General features: G+C 43.3%; 1 protein-coding gene across 6 annotated transcripts in view; it reads left to right on the forward strand.

Moving 5' to 3' along the window:
- The window catches only part of LOC139239069 (WD repeat-containing protein 7), a 1036818-nt gene that overhangs the window by 149817 nt on the left and 872382 nt on the right, over window positions 1-14619 (forward strand). The window lies entirely within an intron of this gene.

Here is a 14619-nt window from a genome sequence, read left to right on the forward strand (position 1 = left end):
CCTTGAAAATTTAAAGCAAATTATTTTCAAATGTACGTTGCAACTTCTGATTAATTCATTTCTGATTTTTCTTTCGAGATGATGTAAAAAAAATATATACTGGAAATTGGAAAAGAATGTCTTTACTATGTATCGGTTTGCCCAGTAGGTGTTTTGAACAGCCCTGAAATTGCGGCCTCTCCGGGTGTGTATGATGTGCTCACGCGTCCGAAGAGGCCCCGCAAGTTCTGGCTTTAGGCGCACGAAGTGCATGCGCTTGAACCCAGCACTTGCGATCTTTCAAAATGTCTTTTGACAGATCGCACGTATCTCCGGGAGAAGGGCCTTCGCGGGCGGAGATCTGCTTCTACCAGTGTAAGGGTATTAATAGAAAAAATAAATGGTATCGCCTATTTTAATATTAAAAACCCTGTCTATGAAGATAGCACTATTAAAAACATTTTTTTAAATTTCACAATAATACATTTTTCTCAAACATTTAATTTATTTCAATTTCTATTAATTTTAAAAAAGTGATGTTTTTTTTTAATGTTTTTTTAATTTTAGGGATATTCTCATTGATAGTAATTGGAGCTCGGAGCACCCATTACTGTGAATGAGAATACAACATTGTGATTTGTGTTCCAGGCCCACATGATCCCAGGATGCACATACGCTCCTGGAATACGTGGCCCTTTGCACATCTAGGCCTCGGAGTGCAAGTGTTCGTTCCTCCGGTACATAGAAACATAGAAAATAGGTGCAGGAGTAGGCCATTCGGCCCTTCGAGCCTGCACCGCCATTCAACAAGATCATGGCTGATCACCCACCCCAGTCCCCCCGACCGCTCCCCCATCCACATCCAGCTCCCTCCCGAACACATCCAATGAACTGGCATCAACAACTCTCCGCGTCAGTGAACCCCACAAGCCATCAACTTCCCTATTGAAGAATTATCTACCCATCATAGCCCCAAACAGCCCACCCCCCCATCCCAAGACCGTGCCCCCCCCCTCCCCCCGGGCTCCGGACCCATCCAACACCGGGAACACTCCCCCCGCACCCAAAAGTGGTACAGTTGACACACCCAATCACAGATCGACGTTAGTTTATGCAGAATAAGCAGATTCCAAACACCAGCTACAAAATCCTAATTGTTCCCAATAAACTCATGCCCATTACAGGTAAACATGTCGAAGAAACATTTGATTTTCTCCACCACCAATCAGAATTGACAGATTTAAACAGCTTTTAACTAAACAGCAAAGCCAAGAAATAAAGCAGTAAAGACCACATCTTCTGGATAAGCAGTGTCCTTCTGTTAGGGAAAGACATTTGCAAGTTAAAATGATTTCTAAAATTATTCCTGAATCTTGGGTTGTCAAAAGCCAAGTAGAGTGGTGATATTTTACAGAATGTCCTAAATCAGTCGGGTCCTATCCACACAAGCTGACAGGCAAAGAACAAGTTTCAACTTGTCTGGCAACACATGCTACCTCCTGATACTTTCATTAAACTTTTATGCAACACAAATGCTGTAACAGATCCAGTCTTTCAGGTCCTTGCATTGCCAATCTCATTTACATACAGCAAAAGGGACTTCTGTTAAAAACATTTTGGTTGGAGGCACCGCTTGCGGGAAGCCTCCGACCACAATTTTTGACCCAGTGTCTTATTACTGTGATACTGTTGACTTGAGCTACTTCTCCTTTTTGAACTATTACCATGAAACTTGTATCCAGATGGATAATGTGCTCTGCTGTAGGTAACTGGAGAATCACAAACTTAAGCAACTCGTGAATTTGACAATATATTTTTGATACAGTCATATAGCTAAATATAGTGGTTTCTTGACTTTCCAGTTTAAATGAAAACTTTTGGAGCTCAAAACAGCAATGTGAACTTAATCCCCAGTACGGTAGTTTGCACAATTCTGGCCAATTGTGTCCAGAGAGAAGCAACGAGCATGGTATAATTTGAGTTATAATGCACTCTGTGAATTGTAGTAATTACCATTACATTTTTCAAAAATGTTTAAAACCAAAGCACTAAGTCTATTACATAAACAGCAAGCACAGTGGAGAAACTGATTTTCACTTTTATGACTATTACTTTTTTGGTAACATTGTTGTCAGTAAGCTACCAGATCATCAGCGCTCATGCATCAGTTAGAATACTCACTGTTCCCTGTTGTATGTACCAATCTCTAAACTGTGTGCCTACCTTTTTCCGTGCAATCTGAAAACTTTGCATACAACTCCCTTCATTTATTTCATGATTGCTACTTTTCCAATGATCAACCAGTGAACATGTTGTTTCCCTATGTTAAAGGATATTAAAACATGCACAAATATCTGATTAGTGAGATTTAAAAAATGTTTTCCAGGCCCATATCTGGTGGGAAATTTCCATAAAATAAAACAAAATGTAAGGTGCATTTTCTTTTTACGGGTATAATGATGTCCCTTTATTAATCTGAAAAATGCTACTTTACAATTAACATTTTGTTGACCCAGTTTTCAAGTTAGATCGTGAGAAACATCGATTAATTACTTGGTTTGTTGCTGCATCCTGTTGGTGGGAATAACATAGAAATTATAGTACAAAAGAATTTCCATTTAGGCTGCCTTGCCTGAATTTCCATTTAGGCTGCCTTGCTTGAACTGAACTTAAGCACCTATAATGTGGGAGATTTTTACACAGTCCATTTTTCTACTTTTTCCCCAAACTAATCCCATTGCCTGCTTTCCCCATAGCCGTTGTATTATTAAAGTAATTATCCAGTCATTTTCCAGATGTTGTAATTATTTAACACCGATCACTGTGGTAATGTATTCCACATTCCGAGAAGTCTATGCAAAAAAGTTTGTTCTAATCTCTTGCGTTGTGTCTAGGGCAACTTGTTTCGTATCCTGGATTGCCTATTAGTGGAATTAATCCATGTTTATCTTGTCTGTTTCTTTTTGGGAAAAATCAGAAATGAATTTACAGTAGTCTGTGTAATTTACAAATTCTTACAATATAATTGATACATTAAATTTCCCACGTGAAGATTCATACCATTTGTGTGTCTTGGTAATGTTGCTATGTTTAATACTGGTATATCTGTCTCTTGTAAGGCTGTACTAACCAGTTATTTCTGAATCAGATACTTTATTGATTGAAATATTTGGGAAAATATTTGGATACTATTTCACCCTAAAAGTAAAATTTCTTAATTAAATGTGCCAGTAATGCAATTTCTACGTAGATGTTAATATTGTGTTGGATAAACTTCTGTTTGTTCATATTAAGTTTCTTTGTTGAAGTGTTGGCTCATGTGGTCGACTTTAAGACTAAAAATACGTCTTGTCCTGTAAATGTAGAATAAAAGTTGTCAGTCTTCTAACCTGGCCAGGAAGTCATTATCTTATATTTGTTCTCAGGATCTGGGTAACAACACCAAGGCTATATTTATTACCCATCTCTAGTTGCCCTGTGAAGGTGGTGTCAGTCGTCGTCTTGAACTGCTGCAATCCTTGTGATGGTGGTGCTCCCACAATGGTGTTTAGTAGGGAATTCCAGGATATTGATCAAGTAACAATGAAGAAATGGTGATATATGTCCAAGTCAGGATGGTGTGTGGTTTAGAGGGGCATTTGAAGGTGTTCGAACTACATTACTGTTCTTAGTTTTATCCATGGTAGAGGTCGCAGGGGAGGGTGGCGTTGACCTTCATGTGTTACTGCACTGCATCCTGTAGATTATGCCTACTGCAGCCACAGTGCCTCAGTGATGGAGGGAATAGATATTGAGTCCAGTGGCAGTGTGCAACTACTGTGCTGAGCTTTTTGAATGTTGTTGCAAGTTCCTCTATCCATGTGAGCGGTGAGTTTTTTTTATCACACTTCTGATCTGAGCTTTACAAATGGTGGAGAGGCTTTGTTTCGTCAGAAGATGAACCATTCATCAAAAAGTACAGAGCCTAAACTTTCTCGTAGCCAGGTGTTGATATGGATGAACTAGCTCAGCTTCTGGTCAATGGTGACGCCCAAGATGTTGATGGTGGGAGAGTTGTGATGGTGATGCTGTTGGAAGGTCAAGGGAGATGGCTAGGTTTTATCTTGTTCAAGATGGTCATTATCCGGCACTTATATGAAAGAAAGAAAGACTTTCATTCATATTGCGCCTTGCACGAACACCGGACGTATCAAAGCGCTTTACAGCCAATGAAGTCACTGTTGTATACTAGCTATCAGCCCAAGCTTGGATGTTATCTAGGTCCTGTTATAGATGGGCATGGGCTGCTTCATTATCTAAGGAGTTATGAAGGGAGCTGAACACATTGGAATAGCCAGTGAACAGCACAATTCCCCTCCAGACCCTATGAAATCGGGTGCAATATCATTGTGCTTCTATTGATATATATCTCTTTGAAAGATTTGAGTTTCTGTTGACTAAAATTCTAACTGATTGGTACAGCCCCAATATGCATGGATTTCCAGTCATTTTTGCTAGTGGTTACTGTTTTTCCATATTGATGATTCTGCAGACCGCTTCACTTGTGCTTGCTCTGTGATGCATGGAACAGATGTTTTTTTGAAATGCATGGAGCTATATTTGTGTTTTTAAAAAGATGTATGCTTAATGTGAGAAGTTCTTATGGATTAAGAGTCACTACTTACTAACATTTCTGAATGGAAATACAAACTGGACAACAATTTGTGACTCAAGTCCCAGGTACGATCCGTCACAGCTGGACTTTGAGACGCAGTCACCGACTAAAAGAAATAAAATCCCTATGTGCATAGATTGATGAAAATCTGTGTTTAAGTAATTTGAGTAATCGTGTGATGATTTGACAGCTGATCGAAACATTCAAAATTCATGCCTCTGGAGTATTTGATGTCAAGATATAGTGATGTGCTAACACATTGCAATTCCTCAATAATCAGACTCTTTCCTTTTTTCCTCTTCCATTTAAGTGATGATTATGACCAGTTATTCTGCTAATTATGATATTTCAACAGGAAATATGAAATAGATTATGAAGTGTTTTCCTTGGATGGAGGCTAAATTTATGATTTTTGCCTGGTTTGACCTCCCAAATCCAAGCAATATAATGTTGGTTGAATAAATATTGCACATGATTATTAATTATACAATACAGATGAAAGATTAATCCAAAAAACATGTTTTTTCTAAGTTTTTGTTTGTCCTTGATTTCACTTTTTAATCCGTGTGCTGCTGTATTTGATCTGCCATTGCTTGCTTGCTCTGCTTTGGGGAAGAAAACAAATCGAATTTTCCAGAAGAGATAGGTTGGCAGTTCCAGATTGTGTATTTACTGAAAGAAAGCAGGAAATTAATGGAAAGGGGAATTTAAGTGGCAACTTTTAGAGAATTGTAAATTTGCTGATCTGTATAAACATTTTAATGGCGAAGTGCTTATTGTAGTAGATTTCTGAGAGCTGTACATAGGGAAACCAGTGATGGCAGGCAGCTTACAGAGAATGTTGTCATTGTGTGGTAGGAATTCTGTAGATTCAGTTAGCAGCAGTACTGACAGTAGATTTCCAATACTGTGTATTGGGTAGAGGATACTGGTTGCTATGGAAATAAGTTTGGTGTACACGAGTTAGTGGAAACAATAGAACTCCAACAATTTTATATAATTACATATCAAAGTGTTCCAATTTTATCTTCTATGCAAATAATTATCATTTTTTTAAGCTAGGGTACTATTATTTGTGAAGCATCAGCCCTAATTAAATTAATTGCAGTGCAACCACATCTTCCAACTTGCTTACAACAGCACACTCAAACTCACAACTACCTTGCTTTTCATTCTCCATTCTCCACACCTCTGCAGCTGTTCAAGTGCTCAGCCACGTCCCACCTTTATCTTTGTTGCCCTTGTCTGCAGCAAAACCTTCACAATTGTCCATCCTGGTTATTCCCACTGGTATGGCCCCTATATTCGCTCTCAAGTCCAAGGGGTAAGAAATTGAGTGTATCTGGCACACAACTGGCTCAGCCATCCATCACCAGTTCTGGCTGGACCACATTAAAGTCCAGTGGGCCTCTCTCGCCTCTGTCAAAACTGTTATGTATGGAGAAAGAGTCAGACTGAACACTGTGAGCTCAAAGTAAAATGTAACCTTAGTCTTGTATTGCGGGTCTCCAGAGTGTCTCTCCACCCCGTGAGGCCTCCTTAAATACCTGTGCTCCCAAGGGATTATGGAATTCCTTGGGACTCCAGGGGATGAGCCCTCTGGTGGCTGTACAGAGTAAATACAAGTTTACATATGTAACAAAAACCACCCAGAACTTTATCCTGCAGAACAACAATAGCCCCCTGGCTTGTTTTCTTTCCAAATAACCACCTCTTAAAACTCATACTCCGCCCCCCATTTGTGATGGCACACAGGTCTACTTTCCACCACCTCGCTCTCTTCACTACCTCTCTCAACTCCTCCACTGCTTCTGGGTTTCAGACTGCCTGACTGATAACAAGTCATAGATGAGCTGTAATTTTCTCCAGATAAATATTGTGAAGACCAAAGCCATTTTGGCCATTGCCACACACTCCATATACTCACTCACAACTCAACCACACACTGCCCTCCCTGGCCACCATCTCTTGCTGAACCAGACTGTTTGCAACTTCAGCATCATATTGAACCCGGAGTGGAGCTTTCAACGCCATATCTTCTCCATCACAAAGATTGTCAACTTCCACCCCACTGACATTGCCTGCATCAGCTCCTACCTAAGCCCATCTGCCATTTCATCTGTACCTTTTATACTTAAGATTCAAATTCCCAGCACCACTTTCCTCTTAGTGGAGCTGACTTAGTGTTATATTTAAATCCCTCCAGAACCTTGTTCTTCCCTATCTCTGTAATCTCTTTCAATGCTACAACCCCTTCTAAACTCCCTGTTGCTCTGACCCTGTCCTCCAGTATATCCCCTCTCATTTCACCTCACCATTGGTGGCTGTGCCTTTAAACGCTTGGGTGCCATATTCAGAAATTCCCCCCTTAAACTCCTTCACCTCCCTCACCTTATTTAAGGCCCTACTAAAAACCTACCTATTTGACCAACCATTGGTCATTTCCTCCTGTGGCTTGGCCATCCATTTTTCCTTTTTGTGAAGCGTCTTGGGCTGTTTTTTTATGTGTTTTAAAGGTGTGTGATAAAAGCAAGTTGTTGCAATAGTAGTTTCAAGGTTGTGTTGCAAATGGGATAGGTTTTATTGAAAGAACTTGTTTTATATCACCATTTTTCAAAAAGCTACTGAATATATTTTTTAATGTTACATGTGGCTGCCGCCAGTGAAGGATTGTTTCCTTTTTATTTTTCTGGTAATATCTTTTTATTGCAGCTACATTACATTACTTTAATGAATCTGCATAAAATGCAAGTGCAGAGTTAGTGCGAGTTGACCTTTTTAGATTAACTCGGGTGCATCTTTTGGAAGTAAGAGATGATTGCGGTATTCAGAGATTGTTGTGTCTTTATATGGCTATCTATTTACAAATATTATGGGCCTTTGCCTACTGATTCTTTCAAAACCATGTTTTGCCACATAGTGTTCTTTTTGCAAAGATTTAGATGCCATGTAGTATTTTGATTATTTCGATATTTATTTTGAAAATTAAAATCCTTCTCAATTTTGCTAATTTTATTCTTAATAAAAAATAAACCAACCTCTCAAATATTTTCTCACTTTTTCAAATGGTGGTAAAATGTAAGTTAGTGGCAGTATGTGCTGCAGTACATTGTTGTAAAGTAGAGGAATGATAGGACTTGAGTTTTCACCGATGATTTTACGTGTAGTAAATTTGCTATCTACCAAGAGTGTTGTGTGATGCTATCTTCAACATAAGTAAAATAGGAGGTAAGTCAACCAGAACTACTCTTCTGTACTTCGAAGTGCTCATTTATAAGAGAGGCAAAGAAGTCTTTAATCTCATTCAGTGCATTGACATTTTAGTGTGGGGGACAGCATTTTTGAAACAAATGTTGTACGCGTGCGCCACCATCTCAACATCATGGCGAACATTGTTATAGGATAGTCAAAGTAATTTGGTTGCTTGTAGCAATCTACACTCAGCTCATAAAGATAAATAAATAAAGTTAGAGTCTTATAATGTGGTCCATTAAGAGAAATCTCTACTGTTTGCTGTCTTATATGGTGACCAGCACAACAAAAATGATAAATTTACTTCTAAAGAATGTTTAAAACCATCCAGTCAAATTGGGAGATAAATACTGAGAATTATAATTTCAAGCTCGGGATGTGACTGTCTGCCTTTGGTTCTGTAGGCCGCAATTTTGCTCAACACTGGGCGCCGTTTTTTGACGCCCAGTGAGTTTTTTGGTGCCGAAGCTCAGTTCAAAGATTCCCCAATGTTGGGGCACCGGCGTCTACTACCAGCAGCAGAATGTTTGCCGCCATACATTCTGCCGCTGGTGTACCTGTAAAAGAAGGTTGCACGCCATTTCTGTGCAGAAGGCAAACTTTCCACAAGAATGACATTTTTTATATCGGCGCACAGACCCTCGAAGCACCGTAGGAAAAACCCTCACCTGCAGTTAGAGAAATGCGCACCGGCACGCTCCTATCCCTGGCTGAAGGAACTCCCTGTCTCTTATAACTAAACTTTTAGGTAATTTTAAAAAGCAAATACTAACTATATGCAGGTATAAAAATAAAAATAAATATAAACTTATCAATGTTGATGCTCCTGCGATGATAAATGAATACTGGCAAAAAAAGAAAAAATCTTTACTTTTTTCCAGCGATGTTCTCACTGCCCAAAATCATCCAAAAAGTGCAGAGAAACCTTTTAACACAGAAAATAGTTGCAGGAATAGGCCATTCGGCCCCTCGAGCCTGAGTCTCCAAGTTTGAAAAAAACAGCAGACAAATCAAAGTCGTCGTCTTTTGCCACCCAGTACGGCCTTCTCCCGATTCCCCTCGCTGTCGATTGCAGCCCCTGCTAGTCCCCGGCCGAAGGTCCTCCACCCACGTAGCCTGCTGCTATCCCAGGCCAAAGGTCTGCACACAGAAGACAGTCCAGGGTCATAGGGAAGCAGCAGTGATTTCTAATAAATAATGAACATTACATTATATATAAATAAAATAATCCCACCACAAATCTTTTATGTTTTAATAGAGTGGTGGAGTGCTTATGTGGACATTACATGATATATATATTAAATAATCCCACCACAAATCTTTTATCTTTTAATGGAGTGTTGGAGTGCTTCGCTGGATAATAAAAGACGATAATATATTTGTATGGATAAATTAGCATGTTCCTGTACTAAGTTGTTCATGGATCCAGACTGTGTCATGGTCACTGACACATGCACCATGGTCTTTCATTGCATGTATCAGTGACCCAGAACAAGGCAGGATCCATGAACACCATGGTACTGGAACCTGCCCCTGCATCATTTAAACTAATAGATTGCAAGGGTTGAGGCAATTTTACATGTTGAGTCCATTTATCCTGTAATATTTATTAGCACAGCATTAAAAATTGAAGTGCAGGAGTCAGGTTAAAAGTCCAAAATAAATATGTTTATTCAACATTTATACAGCACAGTTGCAATTAGCTGAACATGACTTATCTTTAAACCTTCATAACGTTAAAAACTTTAATGATTACCGTGACAAACTTTCAAACTCAACTAAACCAACCAAAAAAACAAACAAGCCATCTATCCTCCTCCTTAGCGCTGTGCGCCAATCCTGCCCTAGTAGATGCCGCTGCCCCTGCGCGTGTGCCCATAGTTGCAGACTTCTGCTTCCTTGCCCCCGCCCCCCCCTTAACCCCAGATGTAATCTGTTTCTTTTTCGACGCAGCGTTTCTTGCTGTTGGGTTACAACAGGGACAGAGCCAAAATGTGTCATTGTGGAAGACCCGGGTTCCTCTTCGTAGCCATCCTCAGGATCAAACCCTTGATTTTGGTGCAGAGTAGAAAGCGTTCCTCGCATCAATGACAGCCTAGGTGAGGCCCCAATTGCTGCTACTACCTCGTTCATCTGTCCCGAAAGCCTTTCCGCCTGTAATGACAATCCTCCCAACAAAGGTTTCTGTCATGTATTCAACCAGCATTGTAACACATGTATAATCTGACCTAAGTTGTACATTGAGAACAATGACCACGAGGTGGTAAACGTGTGGGAGACACTCCTAACCTGGACCTTCAGAGATAAAAGGGGAAGCTCCACCCACTTCCTGCACTTGAGTGTTAAGGAATAAAGGACAGGTCACAGACTGACCTCTCTAGCATGGGCCTCGTGTGCATTTATACTGTATAGTAAGGATGTATCAATGGCGACAAGAAACTGGGATTTAAACCACGCGAGCATGGCCACTAGCAGAACAGATGAGAGGTACTGTGTTAAGGAATGGTTGGGACAGAGATTCAACATTGTTAAAGCAGCACACAGTTCTCCAAGCAGACAAGGGCAATCGGGCATGCCCCAACATGAAGTCGAACCCAGAGGTAGAGTTCGACAGAGACAATGGCAAGTTGAACGGCGATTCACGCCATTGCAAGTGACAATGCGGCCAGTAATGGGGCCATCAACACCTGTTAATGGCGCACTCAAGGACAATCACAGGGGCAGTCAGGGACGATCGACTGGCAAGGGACCTTTTGTTTCCAACAGCAGCTCATGTTGGAGGCGTGGAGGCACACACTCAGCCGGAGTTTGCAGAGATGAGCAAAATACCTGCAGAAATTGCAGAAATGAACGCTGGGGGAAATCGCTGGAAGCTGAAGTTCAGCGAGTTCATGTGGAGCACGTATACAGTTCATACACCAGGACGCCACCGATAATGATGAAAGTGCTCCTCAATGGCATCCCAGTATCAATGGAGCTAGACATGGGGGCCAGCCAGTCCCTGATGAGTATCAAACAGTTCAAAAAGTTGTGGGCGTCCAAGGCCAGGAAGCCAAAATTATCGCCGATTGACGCACAGCTACGGACATACACAAAGGAGATCATTCCGGTGCTAGGCAGCGACACGGTAGTCGTGACCCACAAAGATTCGGAGAACAGGTTGCCACCTGGGTTGTCCCGGGGGACGGTCCTGCACTACTGGGGAGGAGTTGGCTTGCTGTCATGAACTGGAAATGGGGCGATGTCAATGCAATTTCCTCTGTGGAGCGAGTATCATGCTCACAGATCTTGGATAAATTTGACTCATTATTTCAACCCGGCATTGGCACTTTCATGGGTGCCAAGGTAGTGATTCACATAAACCCGGACGCCAGGCCAGTACACCACAAGGCCAGAGCGGTGCCGTACGTGATGCGGGAAAAGATAGAAGGCGAATTGGACCGCCTGCTGAGGGAAGGCATCATCTCGCCAGTCGAATTCAGTGACTGGGCGAAGCCCGATTGTGCCGGTGCTCAAGGCAGATGGGTCGATCAGGATATGTGGTGATTACAAGGCCACCATCAATCGGGTGTCACTCCAAGACCAGTACCTGCCACCGAGAGCGGAGGACCTCTTTGCGACGCTATCCGGTGGCAAACTTTTTTCAAAATTGGTCCTGACCTCAGCTTACATGACCCAGGAGCTGGCGAGTGAGTCGAAGAAGCTGACCCCCATCACGACACACAAGGGGTTGTTTGAGTACAACAGATGTCCATTCAGGATTCGCTCGGCCGCCGCGATCTTCCAACGAAATATGGAAAGCCTCAAGTCGATTCCAGGGACCGTGGTTTTTCAGGACGACATCCTCATCACGGGTTACAATACTGAAGAACACCTCCACAACCTGGAGGAGGTGCTACACAGACTGGACCGGGTAGGGCTGCGACTGAAAAAGGCGAAGTGCGTCTTCCTAGCTCCAGAGATAGAATTCCTGGGGATGAGGGTAGCAGCAGACGGGATCAGCCCTACTGCGTCCAAGACTGAAGCGATCCAGAGAGCACCCAGACCCCGTAACACGACGGAGCTGCGTTCATTCCTGGGGCTCCTGAACTATTTTGGTAACTTTCTTCCCAAATTGAGCATGCTGCTAGAGCCGCTACACGTGCTCCTACGCAAAGGTCGCGAATGGGTCTGGGGGGACAGTCAGGAAAGGGCTTTTAATAGAGCACGCAATTTGTTATGTTCCAACAATCTGTTAATGCTATATGACCCATGTAAGAAACTTGTGTTAACGTGCGATGCGTTGTCCTATGGTGTCAGGTGTGTGTTGCAGCATGTTAATGCCAAGAGTCAGTTACAGCCGGTAGCTTATGCCTCCAGGAGTCTGTCCCAGGCAGAAAGGGGCTACGGGATGGTAGAAAAGTGGGCACTCGCATGTGTATATGCGTTAAAGAAAATGCACTAGTACCTGTTTGGCAGGAAATTTGAGCTGGAGACAGATCACAAACCCCTAACGTCCCTTTTGGCTCACAACAAGGCCATAAATGCAAACGCATCGGCCCGCATACAGAGGTGGGCATTCACGTTAGCTGCCTATGACGACACAATTCGGCACAGACCGGGCACCAAAAACTGCGCCGATGCACTCAGCAGGCTCCCACTAGCCACCACTGAGGAGGCTACCAAGCATGCTGCTGAGATGATCATGGCTGTTGAAGTTTTCGGAAGCGAAGGCGCACCCGTGACAGCCCGTCAGATTAAAGTCTGGACAAATAGAGACCCGCTATTGTCTCTAGTCAAGAAATGTGTCCTGAATGGGGACTGGGCAGCCACGTACAGGGCATGCCCTGAGGAATTTCAACCATTTCACAGGCACAGGGATGAACTCTCAATTTAGGCCGATTGCCTACTGTGGGGAAACCGCGTAGTCATGTCCCAGATGGGCAGAGAGGTGTTCATCAGAGAACTCCACAATGAGCACCCGGGCATTGTCATGATGAAGGCAATTGCCAGGTCACACGTTTGGTGGCCTGGGATAGACGCAGATCTGGAACTTTGTGTTTGCAGGTGCAACACGTGTGCCCAACTAGGCAATGCGTCCAGGGAAGCCCCCCTTAGCCCCAGGTCCTGGCCCGCCAAGCCTTGGTCATGCATCCATGTGGCCGACGCAGGTCCTTTCATGGGGAAAATGTTTTTGGTTGTAGTAGACGCCTACTCCAAATGGATCGAGTGTGACATTTTAAATTCAAGCACATCCTCTGCCACGGTAGAAAGTCTACGGGCAATGTTCGCCGCCCACGGTCTACCGGACATCTTGGTCAGCAACAATGGCCCGTGCTTCACAAGCACTGAATTCCAGGACTTCATGGCAGGCAATGGAATTAACCATGTCAGAACGGCACCGTTCAAGCCGGCCTCAAATGGCCAGGCAGAACGAGCAGTGCAGATAATCAAACGGGATGCTCAGAATCCAAGGGGGTTCTCTACAAAGGCGCTTATCACGCCTCTTGTTGGCCTACAGATCCCGACCACACTCGCTCACAGGGGTTCCACCCGCAGAGCTGCTAATGAAAAGGACGCTCAAAACCCGGTTATCCCTTATACACCCCACCATAAAAGAAATTGTCGCGAGCAGGGGCCGGTCACAATATATGACTACCATGACAGGAATGCGAGGGTGCGATGTATTGATGTAAATGACCCTGTTTTTGTCCTCAACTACGCTGCAGGGCCCAAATGGCTCGCAGGAACTGTGATTACCAAAGAGAGAAATAGGATTCTGGTAGTTAAACTTACCAATGGACAAACCTGCCGCAAACATGTGGATCAAACAAAAAGGAGGTTCAGCAACACCATAGAAGAAGCAGAGGAAGAACACGATATAGAGTTCACTCCTCCACAGGTGACCGAACACAGGAACCAAAGGGAAGAGAGCCCAGTCACTGTGGGCAGTCCGGACAGGCCTGAGGCACCGCAAACAGCAGACACTCAGGCCAGCGCCCAACAACCGGAGCCCCAACTCAAGCGCTCTACAAGAGAGCGTAAACCACCAGAGAGACTCAACCTGTGATCCCAATAAGACTTTGGGGGGGAGGTGATGTCATGTATTCAACCAGCATTGTAACACATGTATAATCTGACCTAAGTTGTACACTGTGAGAACAATGACCACTAGGTGGTGAACGTGTGGGAGACACTCCTAACCTGGACCTTCAGAGATAAAAGGGGAAGCTCCACCCACTTCCTACACTTGAGTGCTAAGGAATAAAGTACAGGTCACAGACTGACCTCTCAAGCATGGGTCTCGTGTGCATTTATACTGTATAGTAAGGACGTATCAGTTTCCAGGAGCAATCGCGATTGCTGGATGTTCTCCCTGCTCATCCCCACAAGATATCCTGTGTTCTCCGAATCCTGTGTTTCTGCATCAGGTCTATAGTCCGCCCTCCTTTGACGTCCTGCAGGTGTGCCTTGCTGCGATACACTTGGACCCGCAGCCTCAGATGTCACACCTAGAAATGTCCCGTCGCCTAATTCACTCATGAAAGGGCTTGGAATCCTCGAGGGACTCAGCATCTCCAAATCCAGGGTAACCATTTCATCGTCAACGACTTCTTGCTGCCCAACATTCTCCTGAATTGGAATACCTGCAGTGGTGGTTTCCTGAACAATCTCTCCAACTTCAGGTGCACCTTCTGTCTCCTCCAGATGCTCAACCTCTGCGAAACAAAAGATAGATGCTTGGTTAGCAGCAT

The sequence above is a fragment of the Pristiophorus japonicus genome, chromosome 2 (genome assembly GCF_044704955.1).
Source record: "Pristiophorus japonicus isolate sPriJap1 chromosome 2, sPriJap1.hap1, whole genome shotgun sequence".
NCBI classification, from domain to species: domain Eukaryota; kingdom Metazoa; phylum Chordata; class Chondrichthyes; family Pristiophoridae; genus Pristiophorus; species Pristiophorus japonicus.